This window comes from Molossus molossus, unplaced genomic scaffold (assembly GCF_014108415.1).
Source record: "Molossus molossus isolate mMolMol1 unplaced genomic scaffold, mMolMol1.p scaffold_m16_p_14, whole genome shotgun sequence".
NCBI classification, from domain to species: domain Eukaryota; kingdom Metazoa; phylum Chordata; class Mammalia; order Chiroptera; family Molossidae; genus Molossus; species Molossus molossus.
The window spans coordinates 50,533,868-50,546,641 of NW_023425349.1; positions in this window are offsets into that span (position 1 = coordinate 50,533,868).

Sequence of the window (12,774 nt, forward strand, 5' to 3'; positions counted from 1 at the left end):
TTTTTTGTTGTTGTTTGGGGGGGTTTTTTTGCATGAAAATAAACTTCTTACATCTTTTGTGATGTGTGTGAAATATATAAGCCAAATTTAAATGACTTCAAACACAAACTGTGTACCTTTCATAAGCCATTTGCTTCCTGTGCACATACATGTGTTACGTTTTGATCCATTTCTTTCCATTTCTGGACCCTTTGCCCACCGATTGGCATTGACTCTGTGGCCTTGTACAGCTTGTGTGCAGTTCATTTATCCTGCCACGACCCTAATCGAGGGGACGTTAATCACCTGTCTCTGTGAATTAAGCAGCTCACAAGCAGCAAGTTATTGAGAAACATAAATAAAGTCATAGAGAACTCGAGGAAGTAATAGCTTTGGTTTAATCATCTGTTTCTAAGGTGCCAATTTTTATATGCTACTATATGTAATGATTTATTCTAAATGGTTTGGTCCTTTCGGAAGAAAATAAGGACGTTTTATGAAAATGACTGTGGAAATTTCCTGATTAACCAACATACCTTATATTTATAGTTAGAAATGCCCTCCTTAATGGATCTGAATGAGGAGCTGGAAAGCTTGGGGATACTTGTCATGGCTAGTTTGTGTATTTCTCCAAGCCAGACGGTGTATTAGTGGTCAGAATGCAGCACTTTACAGAACTGGATTTTTTTTTAAGTCTAGGCTTCTAGGTCTAACATATTATTTAGCACTTTGAAAGTCCCCCTTTGAAAATATATATATAAGAATAATCAAATGGGGGGAAAAAATGTACTTGTAAAAACACAAAATGTGTTTCTTCTGAATGTTTCAAATGTATTCTAAAAGATGGTTTCTATAGATAATAATTATGGTAGATAACTGGATAGTACATTTATTCTATTTTCTGAGGCTGTACAGTCTAATCTTCCTGAATGTTTGAGCTGTTTAACTTCTCTAATGATAATAAATATTATCCAGTCATCCATCATGCTATATCTATAGGCTATACCATTCAATATGTTGGGCAATACTGTATTATAAAATACATGTAAACATGTACGTAACCCGTGTTTAACCCAGCATAGTTGTAGCATGTGGTTGTGTTAATGAACGTTACAGGACAGCTTTATAATCATTTACAAATCTGTAACATTCAATAAAGAAACACATGTTGCAAGGATGAATTACGTCCCCAATTCCATGTTATTTAGCATCCTCATGAAATGGGCACTTTTGTTCCTGATCTGCTTTATGTTTTTCACTTTCCTGTAGACCACTGTAAAATATTTGTATACGCTGATGTTCAGCCTCTAGCCAGCCCTGCGAGTTGTGGTAGGCACATTGTGACTTTGGGGAAGACGAACTGGCATGTCATGCAAAAGACTATCTGACACATGAACTTCAAGTAATATTTTAAACTCCAGTTTCATTAGCTGTTTGTTTACATCTGCTGACCCGGTGTGGAAGCAGTGTACAGTATTTTATAAATATGCTCATTCAGTAGCACTACTCTGTTTGTTTCTAGATAAAGTGATGCTAATGTGTAGCTGGTAATATAACTGTTTTAGATACTGCATTATTGCTCACTCCTCTTTAACAATAGCAATGTGACTTAGATGAAGCAATCCCGCTCCAAACCCTGACTTAATTTTGTGGCAACAAAATGCATGCACTGCTTTATGCATTTCTTTTGACGTTTTAAAGGCACTTAACATTTTACTCTGCCTGCTGTGATGCTGAAACCAGTTAGGAACTCACTCACATTGTTGGGCTTCTTGCACTGTTTGGAGATTATGTTCAAGTTTTAAAAATTAAAAACAAAAGAAAGTAACCAAGGGTTTTTTTTTTAATCTTGTTTTTTAAAGCTCTGGACAAGTAACATGAAACATGAAATAAAGTATTAACAGCAGAGTATATAGCTATGGGACCTACAGATGGCTAGCCGATACCACTTGGGTTTACCACGGTCTAGGTGTTGGTGCATCTGTGATACATGAAAGACACATTTCTGATTCTTTAGGGCCACTGGGTACAGATTGCTAAACCAGAGATGAGAGTGCGAAGCCCACTGATGACAGTGCAGAAATCCACTGATCGTTATGAATCAGTGGTCCAGGGATACAACATATGATTCCCTCCTACCTGGTGGCTTTTCTCTTGCGGGTAAGCCTGCCTGGGGGCAGGCGAAAGATGGGGGACTGGGAGTCTGATTGAGCACTGGGTAACTCTGAAGAGTTTGCCCTTTTAAGAAATCACCATTTCATTATTAGAAGCCATTCAGCATCTGGAAAAGAGAGGAGCCAATCTGCAGTCTTATAAATGACTGCTTCTCAAACACGTGTAGAAAACGTTTTCTCTCAGCCGCGCTGGCCTAAGCTTTCTCTTCTTTTACATCGTGGTCTCTCACTCAGATTAGAGTTAACCGAAAGAGGAGTTGGTTCTGATGTAAGGAAAACAAGATCTTTTTCCCCCTTCCTTTTTTTTTTAATTCATTTGAGAAGGTAGTTGCGTTACTCTTATCTGATGAATCCCTTGCACTGATTACTGCAAATGAAATCAAGACATGACAATTTCTACATGTTGTCTAAAGATTTCAGTGGCCGAGTAGCATGGACATGGCAGGTGAACTCCCCCAACCTTAAGTTCAGGCCACTGCCTATCTGCACAATGTTTGGAAAAGGACGTGTCCATAGGCTTTCTGGGGAAGTGTCAACACCAAACTTGACCCAGGCCTTGCTCTGGTGGAGGCAGGCTGCCAAGAGCTAGGGGACACAGCAGAAGTTCAGCCTCATGCCTGGGGTGCAGTCTTCTTCAACCCCTGCACTTTCTCCCTTTCTCTTAGCCCAGCACAAGATGCTTTTTTTGGCCAGACCAATAGACCCTGGCTTCCATGACCTCAATACCCCATGGACTTTGGCACAGTAAGCTAAAACAGTGGCTACTTTTAAAAAGCCAAACATTCTGACTTTGTTCCAGCCCTAATCTTCCCACTGACTTAGCCTCCTGCCCGGCTCTACCCCACACAACCCACTTGGCTGGTGTTCGTAGCAGCCACAACCAAGTCTTTGCCTGTCTAAATCTCAAAAGGGTCCTTCACATCTCCACCCCAGCTTCCCACATATCGTCAGAACCAGCCATCTGCATCCAGATTGTGAGTTTGCAAACTCAAGTAGGTGGAGGGGCTGGATGCGGAGCACAAGTGCACTGGTGAGAACAACAGGAAGAAGTAGGGTCGGTCGGGTATGAGAGAACACATGTCCCAGTGCAAAGACGCTCACATTCGGATTTGTAAACACTGTGCTAGCCAAACAAATGTACCTGCCAGCAGCATTCAGTCCCAAAGGCAATCGCTCGGGACCTGTGATTTAGAGCCAGCCGGGATCAGATTCTCGATTCCAACTCAGTGAGCGTCTACACAAAACACTGAGAATTGAGGTGGGAGAAAGGCACTCGCCTTATTCGGGGGCATCCCATCCTCCTGAGTGATATGTGCCACATCATTCTGGACCCGAACACGGGCTCTTTTGAGGGAGATTCAGAAGAAGGTGCCGGAGCACTGTGTCAGGCTCGCCTGCTTCCTGTCCCTGCAGCGTCTGACCTGAGTTTCTGCGGCTGCTCCAGCTCGGCGAAACACCGCACGCAGTAACTGTGCTCACTGCCGTCTCAGAACATGGAGCTTAGACTCTCATTTGTAAATGTTCTAACCATAGTTTGTAATGGGGAGATTATTGAAATATCATTTTTAAATGAATTCCTATAAATAAGACAATTTTGAAATTGGGTTTGTTAAATATATATACATCTTTTCCTCCTTTATGTACGGACAAGCAGCGGTTTGCGTATCTATCGACATTATAAATATATATAAATTCTTAGAGGAATTGTTCTTTTTTAAAGGTCTATTATTGGATTCACAATGCACTTTGAGCTTGTTTGTTTAGATATATAATTCGAAGCAGAAGTTGGCAGATACCACAGGAAAAACTTTCTGAAATTTCTGTAACACATGTTTTGCAATAAAAAAAGAGAAACCTCAGTAGTTCAAAATATGACTTGGACTTCCTCGTGCATTTATTTGCCGCCATTTGATCTCTGGCATCCTCATGCCAAGGACTGTTGGGGTACACGGAGACAATTGCTTAGGGCCCCATAAATAGAGGTTGCAAACTGGTGGAGTATGGGTCATTTCTAGCCAACAGAGAAGGGGTGCTGGTGGGCAGCAGTGTTTTTTAAAATTTTGAAAGATTTAAAGATTGATAGATTTCCCATCTAATTCCATATTTCTGGCTTCTCTTGAAAAATCTGAAGATCTGGTAACATAAAACCTGTATTCCCACATGACAATCATGACCTCAATCATGGTATTTTGGCTGCCTTTTTATAAGGAGCATGTGCTCTCCAATATAGCCCCATCCCCACCATTCCCTCTGTCTCCACACGGGTCCCCTTCACTCATTAACATCACTCGAAAGCCTTACATGCATGAGGAGGGACCTCTATATGAAAGGATGTAAAAAGGCAATGGCAGCTCTTGAATTTCTAAGTGGGACAAGCTTAAGGTAGCAATTTGCCAGGATGAGAGAGACATGAGGAACGTGTCTGCACACTATGCTTTCACATGTGTAGCACGCATGCTTTCACAGTCCACTTTAAAGCGTATTATTAGGATCGTTCATTGGATTGGCCTTGAGAGAGCTGAAGGATGGGAGAAAGGGCTCGATCCACCCCTCGTTCAGTAATGCTGGTTGCAGCTCCTGCCAAAAAGAGAATAAGCAATGGTCCTTGAATATACAAATATATATATATTTTTTCATCCTCACCTGAGGACATCCTCCCATTTTTTGTACAGATAGAGTGGGAGGGAGAGAGAGGAAGAGAGAGAGAGGGAAACATCGATGTGAAAGGGACACATCGAGTGGCTGCCACCCGCACGACCAACCAGGGCCGGGGACAAACTGCAACCGAGGTACATGCTCCTAGCAGGAACCGAACCCGGGTCTCTCCGGACCGCAGGCCGCCGCTCTAACCGCTGAGCCAAACCAGCCAGGGCCAAATATTTTAATTTCAAATAACAGAATGTAGCCCAGCCGGTGTGGCTAAGTGGTTGAGTGTCAACCCATGCACCAAGAGGTCACCAGCTGGATTCCTGGTCAGGGCACATGCCCAGGTTGTGGGCCAAATCCCCAGTCGGGGGCATGCAGGAGGCAGCCAATCGATGTTCTCTCTCATCGATGTTTCTATATCTCTCTCCCTCTCCCTTCCTCTCTCTCTAAAATCAACAAAGAGGAAAAAAAATTTAAAAAGAAAAATGTGAAATGTATATACATGCAACTCTTTATTCCAAACAAATCTGTTGAGTACCTACTACATGCCAGTGGTGCCCCAAGGTGATTAAAGTGGCAAAGTCCCTGCCATTAGAGTTTTAAATATTGTTGGAATGAAATGTAATGATATGCAGTCTTGCAATTACCATCTGGTGGTCTAAGGAGTAGAGTAGGAAAAATAAGAGTCTCGAAGTTCAGAGCAGTGACAAAGCTCTGTGTCTCAGGCAGGGAAGTCTCTGTGGGAGAGGGCTACCCTGGAATGTACCCTAAAGGACAGGGAAGGTTAACTAATCATACAGGAGAAGGAAACCTCAGGTAAGCACCCAAACGTAACAGTTTCATCCTGATTGAAACTTGCGGGCAGCTCCAGCTTCATAGGCTGCCTCTCCAGCAGGGACCCAGTTTTGAGAATGAGGCTTTGCTCCCACTAGCCCCTTTCTCTTTACCTTTCCCATTGGCTTGGTCTAGTCAATGTTTTGAAAGTGGAATGGCTGGCATCGTTCCTGCAAGCAGCTTGTTTACGTTAATAAAAATGCACATTTACGTAACACATACCATGTTCAACCACGAGCCCTCAAATTTCCTGGAAAATCAGGTCAACCATCATTTGCTGCCAAAATCTCAGATTTGACCAACGTAGAGCTTCCTTGAAGGAGATGTCCATAGAGGCAGGTGACAGCTAAGTTCTCTGAACGGATTTGTTTATATTATCCTAATTGATTAAAAGCCAGAACATGGCTGGCTATATAAAGGCCTGGGTTATCACACGCTCACCAGTAACATGGTCTTTATAATTCTGTTTTCCCTTCTTGAATTCTGGTTGTTATTAGCCTCTTCCCAAGCATTCAGCACATTGCTTTCTTATATTGTGAGTCATTTTCTGGAAGCCTTGGTCCTTATCACAGTCATTATCTTACGACAAATCATCAGGAAGGACGCTGTGTCACCCTAGAAAAGGCTTTCTCCACTCAGAGTCATGAACTTTCACCCCAATAGTCTTTGTCTCAAGCACTAAATACCTATTTCAACACATGGTTGAGTATTGTATACGTCACATAAATGCACATATTTATTAACACAGACAAGTTGCTTGCAGAAAATTACACCAGTCATTCCATTTTCAAAATGTTGGCTAGTCCAAGCGAGTGGGAAAGGAAGGTGAAATAAAGGTGCTAGCAGCAAAGCCTCGTTCTCAAGACTGGGTCCCTGCTGGAGAGGAGTCCGCGAAGCTGGGGCGGCGCGGACCTTCTAACCAGGGTGAAGCACTGTGACGTTTGGGTGCCCCCAAAACCTTAGTTTATGAGGACTGCTTTTAAGAAATACCACAGCCCTGGCCGGTTTGGCTCAGCAGTAGGGCATCGGCCCACGGACCAATGAGTCGCGGGTTTGATTCCAGTTAAGGGCACACACCTCGGTTGAGTTTGTCCCCGGCCCCGGTGGGAGTCGTGCGGGAGGCAGCCAGTCGATGTGTCCTTCTCACAGCGATGTTTCCCTTTCTTTCTCTTTCTCCCTCCCACTGTATCTGAAGATAAGTAGAAAAATATCCTCAGGTGAGGATTAAAAAATAATAATAATAAATACCACAAACTGGGTGACTTAAACAACAGAAATGTATTGTCTCACAGTTTTGGAGACCACGTCCAAGATCAAGGTGTTGGCAGGATTGGTTCCTGTGAGGGCCTGGAGGTCATTCCATGCCTCTCTCAGCTTCTGGAGGTTTTCTGGCAATCTTTGGCACTGCTTGGCTGAGAGAGCATCGCCTTCATCTCTGCCTTCCTGGTACATGATGTTCTCCTGTGTGCTGTCTGCATCCAAACCTCCCCTTGTTAAAAGCACACCAGTATGGGGCCCGCCCTACTCCAGTATGATCTTATCTTAGCTAATTGCATCTGCAATGACCCTATTACCCAAATAAGATCATGTTATGAGGTATAAGGGACTAAGATTTCAACATAAGAATATGGCAGGGGTGGGGAGCACAAAATTCAACCTTTAACACTGGGTGAATTTGTGAGCAGAAGGGTCATAATCAAATTTATCTTTTTAATATATTTTCAGGTAAAGGAATCAGAATTCAAGAATCCATTGTAAGCAACATATGTGTTGACCAATAGGAGATAAAATACAGGTCAATTGTGCCATACCATGAAGCCATTAAAAATAATTTGTATATTGTATATTGACATGAAAAATGCCACTGGTGTGCTCTGGCCACTTTGGCTCAGCAGTTAGAGCGTCAACCCGCAGACCCACAAGTCCCGGGTTCGGTTCACACTAAGGGCATGTACCTCGGTTGCAGTTTGTCCCCGGCCCAGTTGGGGACATGTGGATGGCAACCAGTCAATGTGTCTCTCTCACATCATTGTTTCTCTCTGTCTCTCTTTCCCATTCTATCTGAAGATCAATACAAAAATGTCCTCAGGTGAGGATTAAAAAAGAAAAGAAAGAAAGAAAAAAGAAAAATGTCATTGGTGTATTATTAAGTCTTTAAGAGCAGCATATATGGCCAAATCCCAATTTTTGCAAAAACTAAGCCAGTTGTACAGATATGGATATATTTGTACAGGAGAGTAAAAAGACTGAAAGAATATAGCAAAAGGAAGAAAGAGGGGTAAAGGTTTTGCAACAGAACTTTTTTTCAAAATTTTATATACGATTTGAAAGTAATCTGAAGCGGCCCTAAGAAGTGTTAGTTTAAGCATCAATAGACATCAGCCAGGAGGGTTTTATTTGCCTTCTTTCTATTCAGAGACCTGGTCTAGGCATCGTCACAATAACCATAGGCTCTGTACTGGCAAGTTGCCTCCTTCAAGGAGTGGTAAACTTGGAAGGAAAGATAATAAAAGTGGTAGCAATGGGTTAAGTACTAATGTCATGAAATTGTAATTTTAGGCATAAATACAGTCAATGCCTTTTGAGCAGCTATTTTGTTCCTCTGGAAGAACTGAAATTTTTATTTAAAAGGCAAGACTGTCATGACTAAGAATATAATTATATGTTGTAGTTATTTAATTAGAGCTGTTTCAAAAATCAGGATGAGCGGCCCAAGTTTAGCTCATCAACACTAAAAGTAGTCAAGTTGAAGCCGAGTGGCCACCAGGAAGGCAGTGTGTGCATGGCTTCCCACACTTGGGTAGGGGATTGGACCACATAATCGACTCTGAGACTCTGCATGGGCCAAACTAGAAATGCATTTAGGATTAAAAGGAAAGAATCAGCATGTGTAAGCTGGCAGAGTCTAACAGACAGGACACAAGAAGACAAGAGGAGAGAGGCCTTTCCAAGGCTGGGGTCCCAGGAGAAACCAAAGCGTAGCCATGAAAAGTATGAAGACTTGCTTGGGGGAGGAGGAAACCAACTGATCAGGGCAGAGGACTCATAGTGGAGATTTGTGGGAAAATATAACAACCCCTTATATTTACTTAATCTTCTCTCAACGGGTCTATGAAATTGGCATTATTATTCTCCTGTCCCTGGTGGGGATAAAGTGACTCATCATTTTATACATAAATGCCAGATTCGAGTTTGGACTTTGTTCTGTGATGAGAAGAAAGTGACTGAAGTGTTCTGGGTGAAAATGTGACATGTAGAAATATGGCAGAGGAAAATGGTGCACAAGATTTTGGGCCAAAGGTAGGGAGGAAAGTGGGTGGAGGGATGGAATTTGTTGACGTATAGACATTTCTAATGATTTTTTTTTTCAGAGATCAGATATAATCCATGCAGAAGAATCTGCCTGGTCTCCATCATGTCACTGGCTTCTAGAGACTGCAGGGACTGCTCCTAAATTATGTTGCCTTTTTAGGGATTTCAATCAGACTGGTCTCTGCTATTCGGGGTTTCTATCCCAACAGCAAAAGCTCCCTAGTGGCTCAATTTTATTCAACCAATTTTACTGGACCATTAGCTCAGTCTGCAGTGACAGAAAACCAGGTCAGTTCTGTAAAGTATACAGACATTCCAAAATTTCTACAACTGCTTTTCATCTAATTTGTTGTCTCAGTTTCTGTCTGTTATGTGGGGTTTAGAGGTTGTACCAGATCAGTGGCTCTTAAATTTCTCAAGTTATAACTAACCATTGATCAGACTCTGTGGAAAACTAAGCATCCTTCCTAGAGGGGGAAGAGGGGCGCTTAGATTTTGAAGACTCTTTAAAGGGGCTCATGGAATCCCAGAAATTCATCCACAGTCACCAAGGGAAGAATCTATGAACCACAGGTTAGGAACCAGATGCCGTTCCATTTCTAAAGCTCTGAGACTGTGCAGGCTGGCAAAGCAGGAGGCACACACAGTCCTTCTGAAACATCTATCTGCAGAAGAAATCAGGCTGACAGCTGGATGAGCCATGATGGAAGCTGCAGGCACTCAGCCGTCCTCCCCCACAGCTGCTGAACAAATGCACTGAAGCCGAGACAGTAAGATCCTGAATTAAGTAAATCAATCTATTCCTGACAAAGGCAATGAGAACAGTCTGTGCACCTTCCAGTCTCCCGCCAACCAGAGATTCTACAGCCCTCCAACTATGAGTTCGCCTGAAAATGAATATTAACTAATAGTCTTGTCAGTTGTCTCGGTTTGTCTTCGGATCAGGCTCCCTGCTTCCATGAAGGACTGCGTGCTGATAAGAAAGCCACCCATATCTAAGCACCTTTGTCATCGTGACTTTATGGTATTGACACTTAACTAGATTTCCTCTCTGTCACACCAGACATCCTAAGTGAACAGGCTTTGTCTGCTATTTTTTAAACCCACTATGAGCTGCTGTTCCACAAACATGCCCTAAAACTATTGTCTCATCTCTTAGTTCTCCCAGTGAATCTTCCATTGAGTCTCTCACTCCTTCTTTTTTCCCACTAACTCTTAGTTATGAAAAGTTTCAAACATACAGAAACATGGAAAGAATAGAACAATGCACACTCTTATACCTGTGTTCAGTGATTATTGACATTTCGCTCTATTTGCTTTCTCTCTGCATATGTGAAAAGTGAGTCTCGATAATTAAAACACTTCACATCCACATACTTCAACATTTATTTCCTAAGAATAATGATAATCTCCTCCATAATCACAATACCATTATCATGCCCGAGAATATTAGCAATAATTCTTTATTTCATCCGATATCTGATTCACATTTCAATGTCTTCCAGTTGTTTCCAAATTTACTTCTGTGGCTAAGTTTTATTTTCTGAGTGATCACATTTGGTTGACATATCTCTCTAGGCTTTTTGTCTAGAGCACATACTGATTTTTCATGATATTGACTTTTCCAAGATCCCAGGCCAATTGTCTTGTAGCATGCCCCATATTCTGAATCTGTGTGATTATTTTCTCTTGTCCTGTTTATGCTCCTCTGTCCCCATATTTCTTGTAAACTGGAAGTTTGGTCCAAAGGCTTTATCAGAGTCAGGTTAAACATATTTGGCAAGAATACTTCACAAATGTCCCACATACTTGTGCATCACACCTGGCGGCACCCAGTGACAGGTCCTTCACTGTAACAGGGGTGCTAAGTTTGAGCACTCGATCTCTCCAGTGTGAAGATACATTTTTACCTTTATAATACATAAGCAACTTGGGGGTGACACTTCCGTAACATGTGCCATTACCCCCAACAACTTTCCACCTAATTGTTTGAGTATTGGTTGATACAGCCCTTGACTAAATCATTATTAGATTGGTGATTGCAAAATGCACCCCTCTCCCTCCTAGAATTAATCCAAAGGGTCAGTCCTACTTTCACATTCAAGCGAAGTGAGAATTAGTTCTGATCGGTCTACACTACGTTGTTGTCACACATTGGCCCTGTTGAATTCTGGCCCTGCACGGTCCTAATAATTCTGGCCCACCTGAGATAATACCACTTCGATCTAGATCCCCAAACAGGCTGCCGTGTCTGCTAAGGAGGCTAATCCCACCCACCAGTGCTAAGCGGAACTGTGGGTGCCTTCTCCAGAGGTTCCCAGTTCAGTCCTCTGGTTCATATACATAGACTCATTGCAGTACATCAGCCCACCCCCGGTGCTGATTCCAGTTGATTCTGTCATCTTCTGCCTCATGGGCTCCGTGATGGAACTAACTCCATTCCTTTCCCAAAGGCCCACATTAGGGAGCAAGTGGTTTTTCATATAACTGTGAAGCGTGGGTCCGATGATGCTTCTTTTTCCTATACATCCTTCTAAGGGAAGCCTTGCTCAGTGACAATGTGTCCTTGTGAGAGTATCTTCCACAAGTGATTCTAAGGTATTTACCACCCTCATTCCAGGGGTGCTCCCTTCAGTAATTCCAAAGCTATTGCTGTCACCTCCAGATAGAGAACTAGAAATGGTAGAGCCTCTTGTGTACCTTCCATCCATAAAGTACCCGCAATTGGTCTTATGTTCATATGCTTTTGTAACAATTAATGTACCTTTTTTTTTAATCCTCACCCGAGGATATTTTTCCATCCATCTTCAAATAGTGTGGGAGGGAGAGAGAGAAACATCGATGTGGGAGAGATACATCGACTGGTTGCATCCCACATGACTCTGACCAGGGCCAAACTGCAACCAAGGTACATGCCCTTGACGGGAATCAAACCCACACTCTTTGGTCCAAGGGCCGATGCTCTAACCACTGAGCAAAATCAGCCAGGCCAATGTAATTTCTTCATAATATCATTTATGCAGCTTGTAACTATACATGTTAAGCTAGTGAATTAATTATTTAAACCTCTCCTCAAACCTAGTAATATTCAGCCACACCAGAGGAGAGAACTGAAAAGCACACGGTACATGAAAGAGCATTCTGCAGTAACTCCACAGGGCAAGCAGTTCTGGTTGAATTAGATGAACCCCATTTGTCAGCACAGACTACAGCCACCCTTATCATCCTCAGATCTACCGTTCATTAGTCATCTGTTATCACAGACACTTTATATATATTGTGTCTAATCTTCAAAGCTGTTTTGCAAGCTACATTTTATTACCTCCAACTCGATATGGTTAAAAATTATTTCCAAAGTTACACACCTACTAAGCAGTGGAGCCCCAATTCAAACCCAGAATTCCTAGACCCCCAGTGCAATGCCATTCCTGCTCCCCTGCTTCTCAGGGTGTGTAGACAATATGTTTGAAGCTCTTTACGTTCTCAGCTGCCAAAGGGTAACTCTTCAATTAGCGCTCATCTGATGGAACTAACCAATGCATCCTGACATATTCTCAGATCCATGCCCACCAAGTTTATTTGTGCCAAGTACTGCAAAATAATTTTTAAGTTCAGTCAGTGTGTGCTTTGTCTTTTCCAAATATTTTTGTGCCAAGGAAATCATTTTTTTTAAACCTGAATAAGGCACTCTTTGTGGTCATTTTAAAGTCAACCCATAAAACAGATAAAGGAGAGAGGATTGGGAATCATACATATCCATTTCCTGAGCTTGCTGTTAAGTTAAATTGAAATGTTTCAATGTTTCCCACTTCTACATCACAAAGGAATG